Source organism: Simochromis diagramma, unplaced genomic scaffold (assembly GCF_900408965.1).
Source record: "Simochromis diagramma unplaced genomic scaffold, fSimDia1.1 OVJJ01000201.1, whole genome shotgun sequence".
Classification (NCBI taxonomy): Eukaryota; Metazoa; Chordata; class Actinopteri; order Cichliformes; family Cichlidae; genus Simochromis; species Simochromis diagramma.
In genome coordinates, this window is record NW_024387223.1 from 466,401 (window position 1) to 488,067 (window position 21,667).

Sequence of the window (21,667 nt, forward strand, 5' to 3'; positions counted from 1 at the left end):
TATTTGATAGCTTGCTGCGAGACCTCACACCGAGCACATCTACTGCGGGTGGGTTGCCTGTTATTGGACCCGGAGTTAGCAACATCCCCCAAGAACACGAAGAGGAGAGTCCAGGAGTAAAAACCTCAGAGGCATTTCAAACATGCTTCAATTCATTACAATCAATTCTGTGGATGTTTTTTTGCTGCCATGTTTTCTATACATCAAAAAACTAACAATGGCAGCAAAAAGAAGCACAGCAGCAGAAACAGACAGACCAACTTTCAGAACAGATACATCCTCCTTCCCTCCATCCTCCTCTCTCCTGTGTCTCCTCCTGTCTGACCTGCAGGTGAGAAACAGGTGTGAGGTGTCAGCTGTCAGGTAGGTGATGAGTGAAGAACAGAACAGAATCCATTTCCTCTTCAAACTGCTGTCAGACATTATCTACTGCACTCTGATCACATCACTCAGACCAGCTGCTTTCTACAAAGTCTCATCAACAACATCTTTAGAAACAAACATCAACAACCAGGAAGCAGCTTCACCTCTGATCACACACACACTCAACTCTACTCACTCACCTGGAGGATCAACAACACTCAGGTGGATGATGCTGATGGGGTCGTCTTCTCAGATGAGCTCGCTTCCTGGGGTTCTTCTCTGGACAACACGACACTCGTATGTTCCAGCGTCTACAGCTGTGACATTTGTCACAATCAAAGACACGTCTCCATCCTTCATCCATCTGTCCTGCAGATCCACCCGGTTCTTAAAAGATGATGCTGCTCATCAGGATCAAACTGCCCATCCCGGTAAGTAAGGACATATTCATCTTCCAGGTCAGCTCTGCTCCACTCTACAACTAGGATGGGGATGTCCTTGTCTGGAGCTCGACATGGCAGAGTGACATTGTGTCCCGAGTCAGCTGAGATGACTTTCTGGTCTGAAAGAGGAAACACCACACAGCAGAGAGGTTAAATGGGTCAAAGTTCAAGTGTTCACTTTTACAGCAGATAATCAGAGTATCAGAGAGAGACCACAGGTGTCTGGTTTCTAGTCGTTAAATCCTTTAAAACTGACCATCAGACCTGCTGCTGAGCACAATCTCTTATACTAAGTGCAGAAAATACAGATGAATGACACTGAGCTCCAAAATAGATCCCTAAACTCTGCAGTAAAACTAAAGTGAAAAATACATATTTCAGGACAAAAGAATGTGTGTGTGGTGTGTGTGTGTGTGTGTGTGTGTGCGTGCGTGTGTGTGTGTATTTTTTTTATGCACTCTGGGTATGAGAATGTTTGAAAACAACACGAGGAAAGTGTTATACAGTTTCCTGTCTGTAAAGACTTTCGTGAAAGTGTGTCTTAGAAATATGAAAAACAACCAATTACCTTTGTTTTCCGCGGTTGCGTGTGAGAAGAGATAAGCGCACAGCAGGAAAATCCACACACTGGAACCATTGTTTTAGTCATTGTGTGAATGGATTAAAATCCTCCCGAGGAGTCTTTGTAATGCTGATGCAACGCGGTAGGAGTGAGGAGCGACTGTGCTCTGGTGTTATTAAAGTTCATACACAAACTGATCGTCAGATGACGTATGTTGATCTGATTGGTTAAGACCCGTCCGTGAGGTGTAGTGTGTTTGTGTCTGATGACCCTGGGTTGTAGGCGATTTAATTCAGTTCACGTAATTTTCGGCTGGACGTCGAGAAGCTACGGAGCCCCTCTGATGACATGGTACAAAAAATAAATAAATTGTGGCCACGAAATATCATTTCGAGGCCACGAAATAGGTTATAACGTGCCCACGAAATACTTATTTGTGGCCACGAAATACTTTATTTGTGGCCACGAAATAGGTATAACGTGCCCACGAAATACTTATTTGTGGCCACGAAATACTTATTTGTGGCCACGAAATACTTATTTGTGGCCACGAAATAGGTATACGTGCCACGAAATACTTATTTGTGGCCACGAAACACTTGATGATATATATATATATATCATCCCAGGGCACATTCACTAGAACCTGCGTCAGCCATAGTACGGAGTCCTTGCTGTTGTGATGTCCTTAAGGTGAGTGTATTATATTTTATATTTATTTCATATTGTTATCCCGCAATTCGGCAGTTATTTATTCAGACTATATTGTTACTGTGTTCTAAATGGTATCTGCTGACGTTTCAAATGTTGTATCCTCATGTTGTTACTACACGTTGTTTTGTTGTGCTAATAGCCGTAAACTCATTTTTAACTGTAGGACGTGTGGCGGCCCCGCAGCACACTTTCAAAGTAGAGCAAGGCTGAAGGCTACTAATAAACGAGGTATGTTCAACATAAAACCTTAGTTCTCTGTGTCACGAAGGTGTCTCTCTTTTACCCTGGCCACATCACCATACTAGCTGGTGCAACTAATCTGGTCTGGACAATAATAACAGTTTTAGATGGAAAGCATCTTAAAATTGCCTCTTTTTTGCTGAACATCTCCTTTGAAAGTAGCATCATGTGAGTCACACTTGTTAAGGTAATACATGCTAAATGAGCCGTAGCTTTCAATGCATCACCGGATGAAGCCTTGCAGTTACAGTAGCTCACTGCGGGTATCACGTTGCCAAGGGAACTAATAAAGCATACAGTGATCGGAATGATTTTGTATTGATGCAGGTCGCCATTGCTCATGCTGAACTACTTAAACTCCAAGTAGAGAATCGCTCCATTCCTCATTACCATAGATAATATCTAAGTAATAAAACAATCATTATCAAATTCTGATTTGCCATAAATAAAGTGATTTTATAGGTAGGCTATCATGTAAAAATCTGCTACATAAAATTTATAACTGAGTGTAAAAATACTTATTTCATTTTCATGTGGTTTAGAGGTCAGCTATGGATACTCGGCTGCGAGAATTCTTAACAGAGCGTAAAGTTGAAGAAGATGTGATCAAGAAACTTGAAGATGAGAATGTAAGCCACTGCAGCTGTTGCTGTGTGCGTGCGTGTGTGTCTGTGTGTTTGTTTTTGAAAGGAGAGCCGCAATCCACAATTACTATGCACATTCTAAAACAATTTATTTGAATTTTCATATTTTTGTTTAATCAGTGACATAAATTAATGACGTGATCTGTTTTAAAGAGTAATTTTAAAAGTAATTTTTGTTCATCTTATGTTGGACAAATGTGTACCACATTACCAAAAGTATCTGTTATCAAAAGTAGATAGCAAAAAACAACTCTAAAATATGCAGTTGTATGTATTCATTGTTTTTTAATATGACAATTTTATTAATTTGTTATTTATATTTTCAGATTGATGAAACTGTCATTCCCTTAATGACAGACAATGACCTGGCAAAGTACTCCCAAAGTTGGCGATAGAGTCTCCACTGTGGCCTTCTGCAGAACAAGCAACACTGTCACGGACGTCACCATCCAGGAAAGAACTATACTCTCAAGGCTACGACAAAGACTGACAGGAGCTGAGGGAATGCCTCCTAAAAAGAAATTGTCTCAGTGGGCAGAAAATACAAATGCAAAACGAATAGTGAGACGAATTGAGGTTGGCTGGATGGATTTTGATGAGGAGAAGGGTGGGTTCAAACAGGTGAAGTCTGTAAGTGGTGGTGGAACAAGGCATTTATCTGTAGATAAAAATGAAACAGTGTCAAATATCAAACTTATGGCTGAAAATCTGTTTTTCCCCAATGGCACCTCAAAAAAAAAACAAAATTCTTTCACACTATTCAACTCATATTGAGAGCTCACAGATGCATGTGGATGCTTCCAGTACAGTTGATGAGTTGTATAAGCAAAGTAAAGTCAAAATTCTGCGACTTTATCTGTGTACCAGAAAGAAAACACAACAGCAGCCCCAAGACGTAGAGGCCGATCATGCAATAACCCAGCCCTCTGTGGTAGATCTCACTGGCAATGAACCTAATCAGGCCGCTGATGATCTGTTGGTGGAAAACATAAATTCAGAACCATCAAACTTTGTAATTAATGATGGAGCTTCCATAAGTGGATATTTGGAACTGAATGACACATTACCATGGGATGGTCTGCCAAATGTAGGTGAAAGTGAAGATTCTGATGCAGTTGTTATTATTAGTGGGGATAACAGGGTGGATATTAGTGTGGTTGAACTAAACCCTGAAACACTGTTTACAGAAAAAGAGTCGGATCCACCTCATCACACATTGTCTCTCTCACCGGGGCTGACAGGAGAGGCCAATATTCCTGACCAAGCACTCCCTGAACCACGATCTTGTCCCGTAATACTGACTGTTAGAAGAGGTCATTGTCTTCCTGATTTGATCAGTGCCTTTAAGGACTCAAACATTATTTCATCTGAGGTCAATATCAAAATGTTGTTACCAAATGGAGAGCTTGAACAGGGGGAAGGAAGTGGTGTTTTGCGGGACTGCCTGACAGAATTTTGGATGGATTTCTATGACAGCTGCACATTGGGAGTTGAGGTGAAAGTCCCATTCATCCGGCATGACTTTCAGTGTGAAGAATGGCAGGCTATAGCTAGAGTGTTTGTTGTAGGGTGGAAACAAGCTGGTTACTTCCCAGTGAAGCTTGCAATACCCTTTCTGGAGGAGATATTGTACGGCTCGACAACCAGTAGTTTAAAAGATTCCTTTCTTTTGTATGTCTCACAAGAAGAGCGATCTGTTCTCCTGAAGGCTTTGGATGACTTCAATTCAGTGGATACAGATGAATTGCTGGAAGTACTTGATGCACATGAGTGCAAGCAGGTTCCTACCAAGGACACACTGCTCCCTGTTTTGGCACAGATAGGACACAAAGTACTTATTCAGGCCCCAATGTTTGTAATCAAGTGCTGGCGTCCCGTTGTGGGTTCTGTAGCTGGTTTACTCCCACCAGAAGGACTGCATCATTTCATAGCAGAAAAAAAAACCGACTGTAAAAACAGTGAAGGAGCTTCTAATCTTTCCAGAGGAGATGACAGCTGCCCAGTCAACAGTTTCTCGTTACCTGAAAAGGTACATTGGAGAAATTGATTTCAATTATCTTCAGCTTTTCCTGCGGTTCTGTACAGGATCCAATCTGTTGGATAAAGCCATACTAATTGAGTTCATAGAAACTACAGATTTCCTCCGCAGACCACAATCCCACACATGTGGATGTGTACTAAAGCTGCCCCTTGGTTATCACAGCTATCCAGACTTTCGCAGTGAATTTAACAGCATTCTCACAAGCTCTATGTGGGTGATGGATGTGGTGTAGGTCAGTGTTACCCAACCTTGGTCCTCAAGGCACTCTGCCCTACAGTTCATAGAAACACGGGTGTAGTTAACAGTAACATGAAGGAATGAATGTGAATGTTCAATAGACTGGGTGGTTAAGTTCTCTTAACAGTGTAGCCCGTTGTGCCTTTTTCATGTGCAGCCTTTTTTTTCATCTGGTCAGTAATTGCTTTCTTAGTTTCTCCCCCCAATTAAAATAGTAAGCTAAAGGGAATGTTCAGGTTTTTTGAAGTGGAGTTACCTGTAGTAGACAGCACTTAGCACTCTGATTTTGCAGAAGCAGCAGTGAGTGTTGGGGACAAAATAAGGCAACAAATTGCTTGGGGAATGAGACCACAAAACAACACCAGTTGAAAATACATATACATATTTAAATAATATTTTCAGTGCTTCACCTGGTAGGAATCCGTACACTAAACATAGAAGTGCATCTGTTCCTGCTGCACACATTGTTACTGTGTTTCTGGTTAGTGCCAAAATAAAATTACTAATTTAACATTCTAATACTTTTTTACTACAGGAAGAGTAACAAATATTTCCAATATAGCATACAGTAACAGTTCTACAAACTGGAAGATTGCTGAGTGCTGTCTACTGTATATACATACATAAGTACAACCACCATTACAAATACCATATTCCAACTGATTAAGCATGTTCTATATTAAAGTATTTCAGATGTTTGCAGAAATCTTAATAGAAACAAGAATGTGAACCTTTATGTTCCTAATGGGTTTAGAAGAAAAGTTGTCAATTACAGAGATTGGTTACATTGTAAAGAGGTTTGTATAACATTTTAGAAATAACTGTTATTTTATCCTGTTATTATATGCAAAATACAACCTGTTTTTGAGTATGGTGTATTTTGAAAGACACCAGTAAACCATTCTCATTTGTACAAAACTTTGTCCTCTCTGTTGCATTCTATACATCTTTATTAAGCATGAACATGTCTAATGACACCGCTGAAAGTTATTTAACTACTCATTCTGTAATGTCATACACGTGCTATGATTTTTAAGAAAAGAAGCCGTTCTTTATCAAACATGGGATTGCTTTAATCTATTCCACAATAACAAAATTATAGGCTCAAGAAACATTTGGAGCATTGGTGACACAACTATGATTCTACACTTTAGCCTACTTGGTCTTCTTGTCTAATTGATCACAACATTAGATATATTGCCAGTCTATGTGGTTGTTATCCAAGGTGCTCTTGTTTTTGTTAGAAATGAACACACTTTTGGTACCAAAAACTATTATGAACAACTTTTGATGCTTTAACAGTGTGATAAGTTTAACTCAATCCCAAAAGGATTTATTTTTTTCTAACCTGTATCATATTTTAGTTTAATACTCCACGCTTTGTAGCTACCAAGAGCAAGCAACACTTCATGATGAGTTAATTTACTAACATGGATAAAATGAAAATTATGTTATACAGTCTTTTCTGATAATTTTGATACAAAGACAAGATAACTACAGACTGGAGAAAAACAATTACTTAATAAGTACATTAAGCTGTAGGAATACGTACTGAAGTACAAAATGTACTACATTTGTATGTTTGTGTCCATTTAAGTAGCCTCAAATAACTGTGAACGAACTGTATCCCTGAGATGAAAATATAAATCAAGGGCCTGGGACATGGTAGATGGGAATTCCAAGCTTGATTCTTCCTTATTATTGTGCACAAATCAAACACTTGCACATCACATGGGACTGAACTAACAAAAGTGCAGCTATTTTTACACAAGGCCAAATCTTCTGTCAATGGAACGAGACAGTCTTCTGCACCCCAAAGGTGAGGGGCCATGTACATGACATCAGGTATCCCACAGGGCACGTTGTTATTCTTTGAGGGCCTTATACGGTGAGCATTCCAAACACTCCGGATGTCATTCAATACCTCCTGATGAAGAAACAAGAATTAGGTCAGAGCTAATTTTTTAAAATGGCATTTTTAAAATGGTCGAAAATAAGTGTGGTGCATCCTTAAATGAATTGAAAAGCAGCAATGTTTGGATGCAGTTTAATGAAAACCAAAGGAAGAGGGAGTGATTGCAAAAACAGGAAAAGAAAGAACCACACCAGGCAAACCACTAAGTTGTGGGATCTGGGCTTTATACTAATACTAATACTAATCTTGGTCCGGATGCGCAAAGCTTTTCAACTTTATGCGCATAATACAGGTGACAAAATCAATATTTTTCAATCCCATGAGGGGATCCAATATCATCTCAGACCTGAATGTACCAATGATAGAGCGCTGAAGAGTTACTGATGCGTGAAGTCTCTGACTGCTTTTGACAGACTGGCAGCGACAGATCGGTAGCTGCAGCATAACTGATGCAGAATGAGCGCAGACAAGGATAATGTCCTCCGATCAGAAAAAAAACAACATTTAAGTCGTGCTGACTTCTGATCAGTTCAATTGGCAAAGTGTTCCCTGATTTAAAAACTTTGGCTGGGTTGATGCTTCAGCCTCCATTACGCACATACAGAGCGCAGTTGACCTACTTCAACAACGTTAGGAATACATTGCATTTACCGTTCGGTAAAGGTAATGTCGTTTTAACTATGTAAACGATTATTTTGCTACCCTTACTGCTAAAACAGCGTAATTTAATGTAATTAATTACCACCACTAGTTATCATAATATGGGCCATTTACCTGAATGATTGGCATGAAGCAGAACTGTGACAGAGCTTTGTCAATGAAATCCCCAAAGAAGAATCCTTCGTCCTTCAGTTCTCCTAGAAGCTTGATCCATGACTCGACTCCTTCTTTTCTCATCACTCCCCACCAGCTCTCAATTCTCTGGTTTGCGGTACTTGCTCCTGTGACGTAGCTTCTGTCTCCTGCTCTATCATCCCCGTCATTTCTCCGTAAATAACGCTGGAGGTCTCTGACCAACACGTTCTCAGTGCCCATGTCAGTTCGTACGAGCCTGGGGAAACCCCCACGACTCTCCACTGCTTCCACAAAGTAACCTCCGATAACCTTTGGGTCACTGTTAGTGTGTGCGGCCCGCAGCCAAATGATGTTGCGTGAGAAACCGTCGATGCATCCATTAATACATATCCCATATGGCTTTAGTTTGTCATAAGAGTCTATGTGCCACACAAAGTTAGGCCCCTGAGCAAAATATTGCCTCCTTCTAAGACGTCTGGTCTGGCGAACCTGGGAACCTACTGGGTCCAGTAAAGAGATGAGGATCCTGACGTCTTCTTTCTTGATCAGAATGCCGTGTTGTTTGCACTTTGTAAACATCCACCGATAACCGTGATCCTTCCCAGGCCCTTGCAGTTGGTTCACAATAAAATCTATCCCGGCGTCCAGGTCGTACTTACGTCTGTAAAGCGACTTGGCTCTCAATATCCGGTTTAAATGTCTCTCCGTAATGATGGTTCCTTGCATTGCCAGGCTTTTCAAAATGCATTTGTAGCTCATTCCCAGCCTGAAATAAAACTTAATCAGACTGTCTCTGTCCATGGTGTATTTAGCCTACTTTTATGCTTGTGTCTCTACGCAGCTGTCCAGGAATTCTATCAATAAGATGTGCGCACGTTATCTATTTCTTGGCCACAAATGCGTAATTCGTTGCCACGTTATACCCAATTCGTGGCCACAAATTAGCATTTCGTGCGCACGTTATACCTATTTCGTGCCCTCGAAATAGTATTTCGTGGCCACAAATAAGTATTTCGTGGCCACAAATTAGCATTTCGTGGGCACGTTATACCTATTTCGTGCCCTCGAAGTAGTATTTTGTGGCCACAATTTATTTATTTTTTGTACCATGTCATCAGAGGGGCTCCGTAAGAAGCATCGGTAAACACCGACAGTGCACGCGCGGAAACAGCGGAAGTTGGGGGGGGGAACCGATGAGTTGTTGGCTAGGCTAAAGAAAACAACCACTCCACACACACACACACACACACACCATATTCCTGACCAACATTAGATCGCAAGTAAACTGAAAGGACTGGAGCTGCTGATCGCTGATTTGACAACTTTATCCAGCTGCAGTGTGAGGTTTATTAGAAACCTGCTAATCCTAGAAACCACCGTGCAGCTAGCAGACAAAGCTAGCTACCGAAAGTGGTTGGACTGGTGGACGACTTCAGTGAGGAGTCGATGACATTTGGCTCTGGTAGAAACTCTGCACACACAAACACACAGGAGGAGAATATAAGCACCAATTATTATTTTTGGCTCTAATTAGTAAACACAGAGTGAGTCTATAACACTAGCAATGTGTTAAAATTGTGTGAACACAATGAGCCGGATTCTGCTGTCGTGATGCAAACTGTGTACCATTATGGAGACAGACTGGTCAAACTGTGTACCATTATGGAGACAGACTGGTCAAACTGTGGCAGAACTGTGATGGTTGCTGCTTGAAAAGAGCAGTGAGGGAACTGTGGCTCAGGTTTGAGGTTCATCCATCATCAACCAGAGGACAGTGCTCTCTGATGTCAATGGGATGAATAACTCAATTAAGAGATGTAAAGTGATGCTTAAAATGAGAAAGGTAGCAAAGGGTAGCAAAATTATAAAAAACTCAGTTAATTTTGAATGTTCTAAAGAAATTCAGGACATTATTGTAAGAGGTAAACTAGAAGGGGAGGTGGTGACGCTAATCAATCTCTATATTCCCCTGAGAGCAATCAACAAAATGTGAAGACTACTTACAACAGTCATGTCAGAATCTGAAGGGACAGTGTTGTGTGCAGGAGACTTTATTGTAGTATACGACCATAGGATTGATACAAGTACGAATAGAAGCAAAAACAGCCTGGCGAGGATGGTTAATACCTTTATGAAGGAGCAGGGAATGGTAGATGTATGGAGGGAACATCACTCACTGAATAAGGAGGATACACACTACTCAAAGACTCCCAACACTTACTCAAGAATAGACAATATCTTAATGAACAGATGGGATCTATATAGAGTAACTGAATGCACAATTGGAGTGACAGATATTTCTGATCATTGTGCCATGTGGAGATCATGATTATCTCAGTAATCCTTAAAGAGGGAAAAGTCACTGAATATTGTATCAATTACAGACTCATATCGGTACTCACTGTGGATTACTAAATATACACATCTGTAATTGCTAAACAATATGGGGCAATTGTGACAGATCTAATTAATGATTAATTAATTGGATACAAACAAAAAAGGACAGTGCAGCCCTAATAAGCCTGGATGCAGAGAAGGCTTTCCACAGTGCAGATTGGAGCTTCCTGTACGCCGTGCTTGAAAGGTTCGGCTTTAATGACGGTGCTGTGATGTGTATCAAATCTATTTACTAATCTGCGACAGCTGGATTGAGTACTCATATTAAACATGATCTAAACCGATGGTCAACTCTTCCACTAGACTTTTTTAGTGCAAGAATCACAACAATAAAAATGAGTATCCTCCCACAGCTATTGTACCTTTTCCAATCCCTGCCAGTGAAGATCCCAGTGGAAAAATTCAACAACTGTGACAGGCTCATCTCTAGATTTGTTTGGAACGGTAAAAGGCCTAGAATAAAATATTCAACATTAATACTGTGTAGGAAGCAAGGTGGTGTGGGACTCCCTAATCTAAACAACTCAGACTCTGGACTTCCTACTTACTTCCTACTTTACTGTGTAAAGTTTCCACACAGCAGCTGCTGCATTAGACTAAGTGAAAAGTTTGCCTTGTTTTCTCTTCATAAACAGGGTTTCTTGGTAAAGAGGAATTTCTCTGCTGTCTTTGCACACATCAGAATAGCTTCAAATTACAGATACTCCTGTATTAAACTTTAACTTGTGGCCTTTGTTGTAATAGAGGTACAAACAATCATCACGTCTCAAACTGCTGAAACTTGCACAACTGTCACTGAAGACTAAACACAGATTCACAACACAGAGAGGAACAACCAGCAGCAGGCATGTTGTAATATTCATGGATACAAAGTTGACGTAATGTGCATTTGGTGCCAAGAAATGTGATCCCTGCTCAGATTAGCACCAGTGTCACGTGGTGTTTTACTACTCTGATCCCACAGGAGTAAATGTGACACTCAGGAATTTGCTTGAGTGAGTCAGCAACAGAGAGTCAACAGTTCCTGTTGAACTCTGCATGAATTTCTTCATTTTGTTTTCTGTGCTGTTTAAACAGGACAGCCCGAATATTTGATTTCTAATTCTTAATCACACAGTTAAATACATTTGGTTTTATTCTTTAATCTGTGAGTCAGCAGATTCAAATCAACACATTTTTATTGTATTTATCCCAGAAACCCTTCAGCAAAGCTCCACTTTCTGCTTCCTTACACACAGGAAGTCTTTGAAAAACTGTGAACCAAATTTAAACAGACTCACTGAGTCACTGCTTAACAGTCAAACAGTCTCTGGTAATGAATCACACAGAGGCCACAAAATATCACATTCAGCTTCCACTCCTTCATGCAGCTTATGTCTCTCTAAGAAATTGTCTTTTTAACTTCAGTTCAGATGCTTCATCTTCTGTGAATTCAGTTTGGAATAAAATAAAAAACAAATCAGGTTTAAACTAACATCAAAAAATAAACATTCATCTGATCATTGTTACCATACACAGTGAGCAGGTTAGTCAGGACTGTGTTCACTGATACGACTCCTGATTGACATTTCTGTCACATCTTAGACTGATATGTGTATTTATCCTCTAAAAAGGACATCTGAAGATTTGCATGAAGAAAAACTAAATATCCATCCATTCAATTCCGCTTATCAGGGTCGTGGGGGCGCTGGAGTCTATCCCAGCTGTCATAGGGCGAGAGGCAGGGTACACCCTGGACAGGTCGCAGGGCCAACACACAGGGACAGACAACCATTCACGCCAGAAGCCAGAGTACCCGGAGGGAACCCACGCAAACACGGGAGAGAACATGCAAACGCAGAAAGACCCTGACCTGATGGTGGAATTGAACTCAGGACCTTCTTGCTGTGCGGCAACAGTGCTTTTTTTTTTTCTCTTTTTTAAAAAAAAGCCAAAAGTCATTGTAAACCCTCATTATGAACACAGCCACCCACTGATCCAGTGTGGAAATCTCATTCTTTGTGAGCCACGTGCTTGACTCATGTTGGGTGGATTATGTTTCCTTATTGTCTCAGTCTTATGAATTAAGTTTGTAATAAAAAACGAAATGTCATAAAAGTGGGAAAGAACAATCATCTCATTCTCATGTTCTTCATTATTGTGTCCCTGTAGGAGCATGCTCTGCTGCTTGGGCCTTATTTGGTGTTTTGCTTTCCCTGAATGTTGTTGGTGCTGCAGCATGGTGCTTTTATAAACATGGATGTTTTCAAAGGTATTTCATATATTAACTTGCATGTATCTAATATCTAGAATAATATGTAGTACTTCTCATTTTAAAGCTTATGTACCTCTAGAGACCTCTACAGGCTGCCATTAGGAATCAGGATGAAATCCTTGAACACATTGTCAGGCCCTACGCTGGTTCCGTTGATCCTGGTTTCCTCCTCTTGTACAATAATGCCTGACCTTAGTAGGCGAGAATATGCAGGCAGATGAAAGAATTGGTACTAATCACCCAAACCCCTTTGATTTTCAGGGTAGCGTTGAATTCAGCCCTCTGTAGGTAGATCATTTTCATTTCTATTAAACAATGTGGCATCCATTTGTTCCTTACACATTACCCATATCAGTATAGATATGCAGATGATTTTTTTTCCAGTATTATAAGGGGCCAAGTCACATTTTTGTTACATTCTGTAAAAAGGAAAGTGCACTAGTTACTTTGGTGCAATAGAAATACAAAACGTTCTCTCCACCTGTCCAGCACATTCTCCTCATTGTCTAGGTTACCAGACTGTAGGTAGCTCAGAGGCTGTAGTTGCTATTCTTAGTAGGGGAAACTGTCATGTGTGGTACCCTCAGTGGTCTTGAAGAAGCGGTCTTTGGTCCAACAAGAATGCAATTGTGTTGGTCTACCCCAATTGAACCACATCCTACATGGCGTTTCCTGGCTTTATAAAAGTGAATCCCTGGACAAATATATTGTAACTGAAGACAGATGCAGTAAAAAGACTCACTGCCTGCAAAGTATTCGGCAAAGTATTCAGACTTTATTTATGATTGAAGGTAATACAGAAGTTTTGTTCAAATCCTTCAGTTGCAGCTGAGTCTGCAATTAAATTGTACCTTTATTGTTTTATTTCAAATCTACTGTTCTAGTGTGCAGAGGCTAAATTTTAAAAGTTGATTTAATGTCCACAAATTTGCAGCCTCTGTGAATAATGTGTCACTATTTTGTACGGTAGGAGGTCTTTAAACCAACATGGTGGCAAGCAGCATGACACAAAACTTCTTCTTTTTGTTTTTTTGCCTGTCCCGTTTGGCTCTTTTGCCATCAGAATTATTGTCTAAAGGCAAAGAAAGATGCCCAACGGATTTACTTTACCAAATTGACCATCCCAGCCTTGCCATAATGGTCCATTTGATTCACCTTTTATTGTTTATTTTATTTTCACTTGCTGAATACGGGACAGACTTGACTGGGCGAAAGAAGGAGCGAAAGAAAGAGGGAAAGAGAAACAGCTGAGAAGAGGGACGGGGGAGAAGGGCAAAAAACAAAAACCAACAGAATGGGCAGAAAGAAAAAAATGCATATATCGATCACCCGGTGGCACAGTGGGTTAGCACTGTGCGGCAACAGTGCTAACCCACTGTGCCACCGGGGTTAGCACATTTTTAAACAAAATCTTTAAAAATGTAGTATAGTAGTTTAGTTTTTCATTTTTAGTTCTGTGAAAAAGTAAATAAAAAATATTAAAACATTTTAAATAAAAACTTGCCTTTTTAATCATTTTATTGGGTGATTATTTATTTTGTCCTATTTTTAGCAATTAAATATGTTGTTTGTGTTTTTGTTTCTGCTACTTTGATGTTTTATGTTTTAGTTTCTGCTGTATTTTTACAAGCTAAAGAAAATCAAAGAGACCCTTTTACAAACAGTTGATACTGACGGCTCAAAAGCTGCAGAACTACAATCCAGATACAGACAAGTAGATTTACACTACAGTCAAAGGTTTGGACCCTTTTCATTTAATGGTTTTTCTTTATTTTCATGACTATTTACATTGTAGATTCTCACTGAAGTCAAAACTATGAATGGAATTATGTAGTAAACAAAAGCTTGTGAAATACCTCAAAATGTGTTTTATCCTTCATATTCTTAAATATTTTCTTGACTGACTGACCTTCAGTTCTTAAAGTAATGATGGGCTGTCGATTCTCTTAACTTAGATGATTGGTTCTTGCCATAATGTGAATTTAACAATTGTCAAATAGGACTGTGTACTAACCTGGCTTCTGCACATCACAACTGATGGTCCCATTAAGAAGGCAAGAAATTCCACAAGTGAACCCTGGCAAGGCACAGCTGTGAGGGGAAACCATTCCAGGTGATTACATCATGAAGCTGACTGAGAGAAGGCCAAGGGTGTGCAGCACTGGCAACAGCCCTGCAGCACAGGATTATTTCTTCAAGTAAAGGCTGATAATAATCCTTAATACTGGCCTTCTTTGATATATAATAAATAAAATGAAATTAAAATGTAACCTCCACAGCTCCTAATGAGCCTGTGACTGTAAGCAGAGAAGAAAATGGAGGTTGTGGTTTGCCATTCAGCTTCACCTCCCCCTCCTCTGCTGTCTCACAACAGGACACTCAGAAAGATGAAACTGAAATTTTGCTGTGGAATTTCTGTAGTTAATACAGAGAAATAAAAGAGTCATCAACATGACTTTAGATTGCATATCAGTAATTTGATATGCAATCTGAACAGAAAATATAGAACGGAAAATATTTCTTAAATATGGAAGTAAAACCCTTTGTGACTAAAAGTTAAAACTGTGTTTCACTCAAACTTGTGTTCAGGGCTGGTTTCAACACCTCCCCCACACCACAGAAACAGCAGGACGCTGCCTTGTACACAGAACAAAGAGTAATTTTTCTTTAACTCACACATAAAACAGTTGAAGTAACACAGTTTTACTATTATTTAGTGTTAGTCTCAACATATGCAGACTCAATCTATCTATATGACTCATCTACGTGGGACTAAAACCACATTGTCACACATGACAGCTACAACAGCAGCATAGTGCATGTTTGCATTTGATTCGTTTGCTGTCAGCTTCCCTCTAAAACTGCCTCCATGTTGCACAAAAACTGAACTATGGGGGTGGAGTGTAAGTACTTTCCTGTGGGGCTCAGCTGAACTCAGTTCTGGGACTTGAAATCAATAGCAAAGGTTTATTTTAAGACAAACACCCCCTTTCACTTCCATGAAGAAAATATGCTATTTATTTCACTAATGCCAAACTAAAGAAGCCTTAAAGAATGTCTTTAATGCCTGTCATGTGACTCACATGCAAACTCCAGTGTCACATTTCACTGTAGGTGGAACTCACTCTGAGAAAGCACACACAGCCATGATGACTGTCTGTGTGTGCTTGTTTTATGTGTCATCGTCCCCTATAACCAAGCACAGCTCATGATAAAAGTCTGGATGTTGTATAACTGTGTTTGTATACATAAGCAGAATATAGAACTACACTATTACCTGTTAAACATTATTTTAATCATCTCTGAAGATGAGAAATCAGTAAGGAGACACCATGAATTAGTAAAGTGCACAATTTGAGTAAGAAGCTGTCTGACTTGTTGCAGAAGAAGAAGCAATTTTGACAATGAACTAAATAAAGTGGAGGGTGTAGTTTGGTAACAGTCTGTCAGGTTGGGTGTTGTTATATTTAAGACTATTTTTTGCTCATTTGATGTCAGAGATACTGAAAATTTTAAACAGGAAGTGAAACTGATTGTTACATTTACAGAAGTCTAATGTGTAATTTGAACAAAATAATTGTAAAACTCTGGTGAACGTAGTTAAATCGTGTATGATCTGGATGAAATTCAACAACTTAACAGTTGTGAAAATTATTATTGTTGAGGTGACGTGATACAATATAGTAAGAGTGGTTAGTTGCCTCGCTTCACATATCACAAGATCACATGAAATTTGAAACCACAGGTAAATCATTTCAGTTACAAGAGGCAAATTTAGCTGCTGTTGCCGTTAAAAGTACTTAAGTGAAATAAATATTATGACAACGACTGTTTTGAGAGGAAAAATGGAGAATAGAGGAGGTGAAGGATAAGTCAGGCGAATCAGTACCACATATCTTAGTAAAACTTGAATGATTTAAATTTCAATTTTGATGCAAAGTTTGTGCTGATATCATATTTACTGTCTCTTCTTTGTGTTGTCTGTTGCTTCAGTGCCAAGATAATCTCAGAGCAAATAAATAAAAGTAAATTCTACTGAAGCTTTTTGCAGTTCATGGGATTTCATAGTTTATTATATTAATTAATATTAATTCATTATGAATCTGAAATTTAAAAACACTCACAGAGCCAAAGAAAGTGGTCAGGTTAACTCAGTGGCTTTGCTGAGCTGATTCAACATTTCTGAGTAAAACCTAGTTTGATTCTTTAGAGTCACTTTGCACAGTTTAGTGGAACCACTTAAAATAACTTGATATAAGTAGTTTCAAAAATGTTTTTTTTACTTTACATGACTGTAAAACATTAAACTTTGTATTATTTTAACCCTGTTTTTATGTGATATGAGTTAAAGAAAAACTAACATCACATATAAACTATTTAAGAACAATTCAGCCTACGGTGGTTTTAAAATGTTGGAGCTGAATAGTGAGTGTGTGTGAATTACAAAAGTTCAGCTCTTTTCTAAACATAAGCGCAGTCACTTCAAATCTATAAAACACAAAAAATAAGACATGTGTAGACATGCTTTTTTTGGAGGTAAATATCTGGATTATTATCAGTACACTGCATGCTGAATCAGTTTGAATCCCCACAAAAAGGCTCATAGAAATATCTGAATTCCCACCTCTGACACACAATCCTGTCATCGTGCTCATAAACAGAGCAATAAAGTGGTTGTTTCTGAGGCCATCAATGCAGACTCAGATGTGGGACACATTTCAATAGTAGGTCAAACTAAGAAGGAGCAAACTGTGAGGCTCTCAGAGACTTTGAACCAAGGAAACACAGAAGAATATTTAAATGTGACTGACTTTGATCCACAGCTCAGTTTGATCAAGTTACAGAGCCAAACTATGTCTATGAGTCCTACAGACATCACATGACATCACACCAACAGACCAGGTTTCATGACAGCAGGACTAGGTGTCAAATTCAAGGTTAAACAATTCAAAAGTACTGTTAGACCTTATAAAGGAGAGACACAAATGTGCAATAACAGAGTGCACCACAGTGTCAGAGAGAGTTGCACTGCCTTTGACTCATAAGCACTGAGTCATAGCACAACAGACAGAAACAGCCGGAGCTGTTGTTTTCTTCTTTGAGTCACAGAAGAACACTGTAAAATGAATGAATAAATAAAAAGAAAAATAAACAGTGGGAGAGGTGAAGCTGAACTTTAAACCAAAACCTTTCTGCATTTAGTTTGATTACAAGATTGAGAGAAAGAATTTATCATTTTACAAACAAAGTAAATTATCTGCATAGAGTCTGACCCAAGAGTCATTTAGTTGTCAGCGCTGCATTAATCTGACAGGTCAGGTTACAGGATACCTTCAGATTCACATAGAATTCAATTCAATGTGAATAGAAAACACTTCCATCAGCTTATAAAACCCATGCATTAGTCAATTACAGCACTGGTCGCTTCTTGGCACTTCAAATAGGATCAAACATTCTTGAAGAGAGAAACTTTGTGATTTCACCTTTGAGATTATCTGTGTGCAGTAAATACTTGATGCAGAAGCAGTGCTGCGCTTGGAAAGAGTGGAAAATTCCATCAGCTTTTCTTTGACTCACAAAGATTCATGTTCAGTAGTTAGAGTTATGCCACACCCACTGATTGCAACATTCAGTCATACAGTATAATGTAATGTAATGTAGTAATGTAATGTAATGTAATGTAGGCAAGCTACAGTCATGCTTCCTGCCTGTAGCTTGCCGACATTACACCACAACTCCACTTTGTCAGTCTTAATGACCCCAAAGCTTTGATTTATCTATTTATACACCAGTTCTGTCAAGTGAGTCAAGACTCCAGCAAACTATTATAGATGGAAGCTTGTGGAAGGATACCATAAATGTCTGGCCCAAGTGAAACAATTTCGGGGCAATGCTCATGTTGTTTATCACTTTAGTTTTATAAAACATGAAAATATCTCAAAGGTTCCTGGCGACATGTCAAATAACATAAACATAAGCATCTTTTAGAATATCGATTTCTGATTTTATGGTTGCAGACTCAAAGACACCATTCCACATTAGGAATTTGAAACCACAAGCGAGACGTCAGCGATCACAACAAGACAAGAAATGTAGTGATCTGACACAGAACGTCTGTATCGAGGAAAGGTAACATGTGCAAACAGCTTGAATATTTTTTATGACTCAAACAAAGCTTGTATAGGTGACGTTCCGGTTAAACGAGCACACGCGTGACAGCAGGGAATATCGCCTCAGATTCCAGTATTTTGGTCTGACATGCTGTGACATTTCTAAAGTAACCAAAGATATAGAAAATATTAAATAACTTAATATTTTTAGATGGTTTTACAGGTGTGGAGTGGCTCGAATCAATAAAGACATTTAGTATGAGTGAATCTCAAACCTGTGAAACACGTGATGTCCCACCAAGCTATTCCCACAAAGTTGGGAGCATGAAATGTCCAGAATGTCTCAGTATGCTGAAGCATTAAGAGTTCCTTTCACTTGCACAGTTCACTCTTGAAAAAACAACCTCACACACAAAGCAGTCAGACAAAACCCTGCCTGCTAAAGGGCTGGAGCTTTTAACTTTCCCGGGAGCTGAATATCTTTTTGTGTCTGCTTTGCGTGTTGCAAATGACCACATGAGCAAATTAAACAACAACAAACACAAAAAAACAAACAACAACAAAAAAACAAAACGACAGTATCCCTTTAAAACGGTGTGTGGTAGTTATTGTGTTTATAAATTGGATGACTGTAATCAAATTGTATTACGTGCAAAAAGTGGAAGAACTCTTCTGTTTAAACTGCTTCCCAGCTGACACTGAAACAAAGAAGGATCTTCAGGTGAATGTTTCATGACTGTGAAAAACGCTCTCGATCATATCTTATCTACAACAGACTGAACTGCATTCGAGTTATGTAAAGTTGTAGCTAATGTGTGTGTTTCTCTTAATTCTCCACCACATTCAGACACATGTCCTGGCTGTTAACACTCTGGTTTTATTAAACATTTAAGGAGCAGAATAAATGTCATAAATATTAGAAATCCATAAATAAATGTTTGTCCAGTTGATAAGAGCAGTCGTATAGTCTTTGAATCTGACCTTTTGACCTCCAGCGGGGACTTCTGCTGTTTCACTTGTGTTGATCATCTTAAAACAGCGCTGTAGTGGTTAATGTATTTGCCTCACATGTGACAGGTTACTGATTAAACAATCGTTTAAAACAACCAGTGAAATCTGGATTAATCTCCTGAATCCCAAACAGACCTGAAGCAATCAGGAAATGCAGAGTAAACACACAGACGACACTGGATAAACACACACACTGTGTTTCATGAACATTTCTGAGGCTTCAGTGAACAGCAGATGATCAGCTGAAGGTCCACATGTATCTTTCAGGTCCTGGGTCAGGACTTTGCTGATTTTTTTCCCTATTTCTTAAGGACATGACTTTCACATGTTCATCTGCCGCTGATTTGTTAGGCCTGACACTTGGCCTGTGGGAAGCTATGGCTCAGGAGATATTGATGGTAGTGATTGGATTTCTGGCTTCTGTAATCAGCCAGTGTCAGATACTGAAGCCCACGTTCACCCTCATGTGTCCATCTGAGTGTGAGGGTGTGACTCTCGGGTTAAAAACCACTGAGGGTTAAAAAGTAACATGTGAGAATAAGGATTGATGAGGCTTAAAGTGTTTTGAGGGTTAAAATGGAGTAGAAAAGAGCTAAGTAAGACTTTAGGTTCTGTGAGGCTGCTGATTTCATCATCCTGACACTCAGCAGTTTCAGCAGCTGTCAGCTGGCTCATCAGAAGAATTCTTCTTTGGCAGTTTTTGTGTGATCGCAAGGACAACAACGAACACAAAAACAAGTAACAAAACAAAAACTACCAGCCCATAATGTCCTCTGCCAACTCAAATGTAAATGTAAATCCTCCATGAAGTCAAAACTCATAATAAACAGTCTAATGTTCATATTTGGAGGTGTCCACGAACAGTGGATCAGTATATGAAGGACATTTTTATTCATTTATTATCAAACCTGACCACTGTTCCCCATTTTAAATATTATGACACATGGTGCCAAGTGTGAAGTTACTTGAAAGAAGAAGTTCGTTTAGCTGATTTAGGAAAAGTAAGTAGCACCAGGTTAATCAGACTGTTACTCCTAAGGTTCAATCATGGCCTGTGCTGCCATCTACTGACAGCGAAGCTCCAACTCTGAGTGAGCACCAGGGAGAGTTTGTAAGACTCTGTGACGATGCAGCAGCTGTTTTGTATCCAGTATGGAGGAAACGTCACACGGACAGAAATAAACTTCACAAAATATCTTCTGTAAATACTTTTTACATGTTGTGCACTCCTGGTGTTCCCCCACAGTCTCCCACTCAACTTCCAACCTGGTCAAACCTGTTTTGCTTCCAACATTAGTCAGGACCAGGCAGGGTTTATGACTGCTGTGTAATAAAGTGAAAACTTTTCAGCTCTGATTTCAAAACCCAAAGGATTTCAATTATGCTTTCTAGATATGAACTTTCTAGAGCTGACTAACAGTTGATGTTCCTCTTTTTTAAACAGTCTTACACAGAGGGTAAAAAAAATATACCACTTACAGTTTCCACTTTAACAAACACAGGAGTGTGAAAAATGTAAAGTTCCTCCTTCAGTGTAAATATTTGATGAACTGAGGAGAAATTTATCCTGACATTTAAAAGAACAAAGCCAGCAAATCAGCAAAAGCATCAAACTACAGTTAACATGCAGTCACATCTATAAACATCAAACACACATGAAAATGTTTAATTTTACAGCTCCCAAAGATTTTAATCACAAAACATCTGAAATGTTACATCAAAACATCTGGAAGACAATCATTTTAATCCCAACAGCAAAATAAATATTTACCCTTTATTAACAACAGTTATTAAAAAGCTATATCCTGAAAAAGGCTACAATCGTAGAAATGTTCACACTCTTTCCCAAAGTCTCAGTAACTAAAACATGATGATTTGTGTTGATACTAGTGTAGAGGAACAGAGAGTGCAGGTGAAGCAAAGACCTGATCTGGATCTAAT

At 39.2% G+C, this 21,667-nt stretch overlaps 1 protein-coding gene and 1 long non-coding RNA gene across 2 annotated transcripts in view; one reads left to right on the top strand and one right to left on the bottom strand.

Annotated features, from left to right (window-relative positions):
* LOC120746634 (CD226 antigen-like) overlaps positions 1-21,667 on the top strand; it is a 344,409-nt gene that overhangs the window by 301,182 nt on the left and 21,560 nt on the right. The window lies entirely within an intron of this gene.
* On the bottom strand, positions 775-1,482 carry LOC120746660. The gene is made up of 2 exons (XR_005698899.1): positions 1,375-1,482; positions 775-925 (listed from the first exon to the last, which is right to left on the bottom strand). It is a non-coding gene; the product is annotated as an uncharacterized LOC120746660 (long non-coding RNA).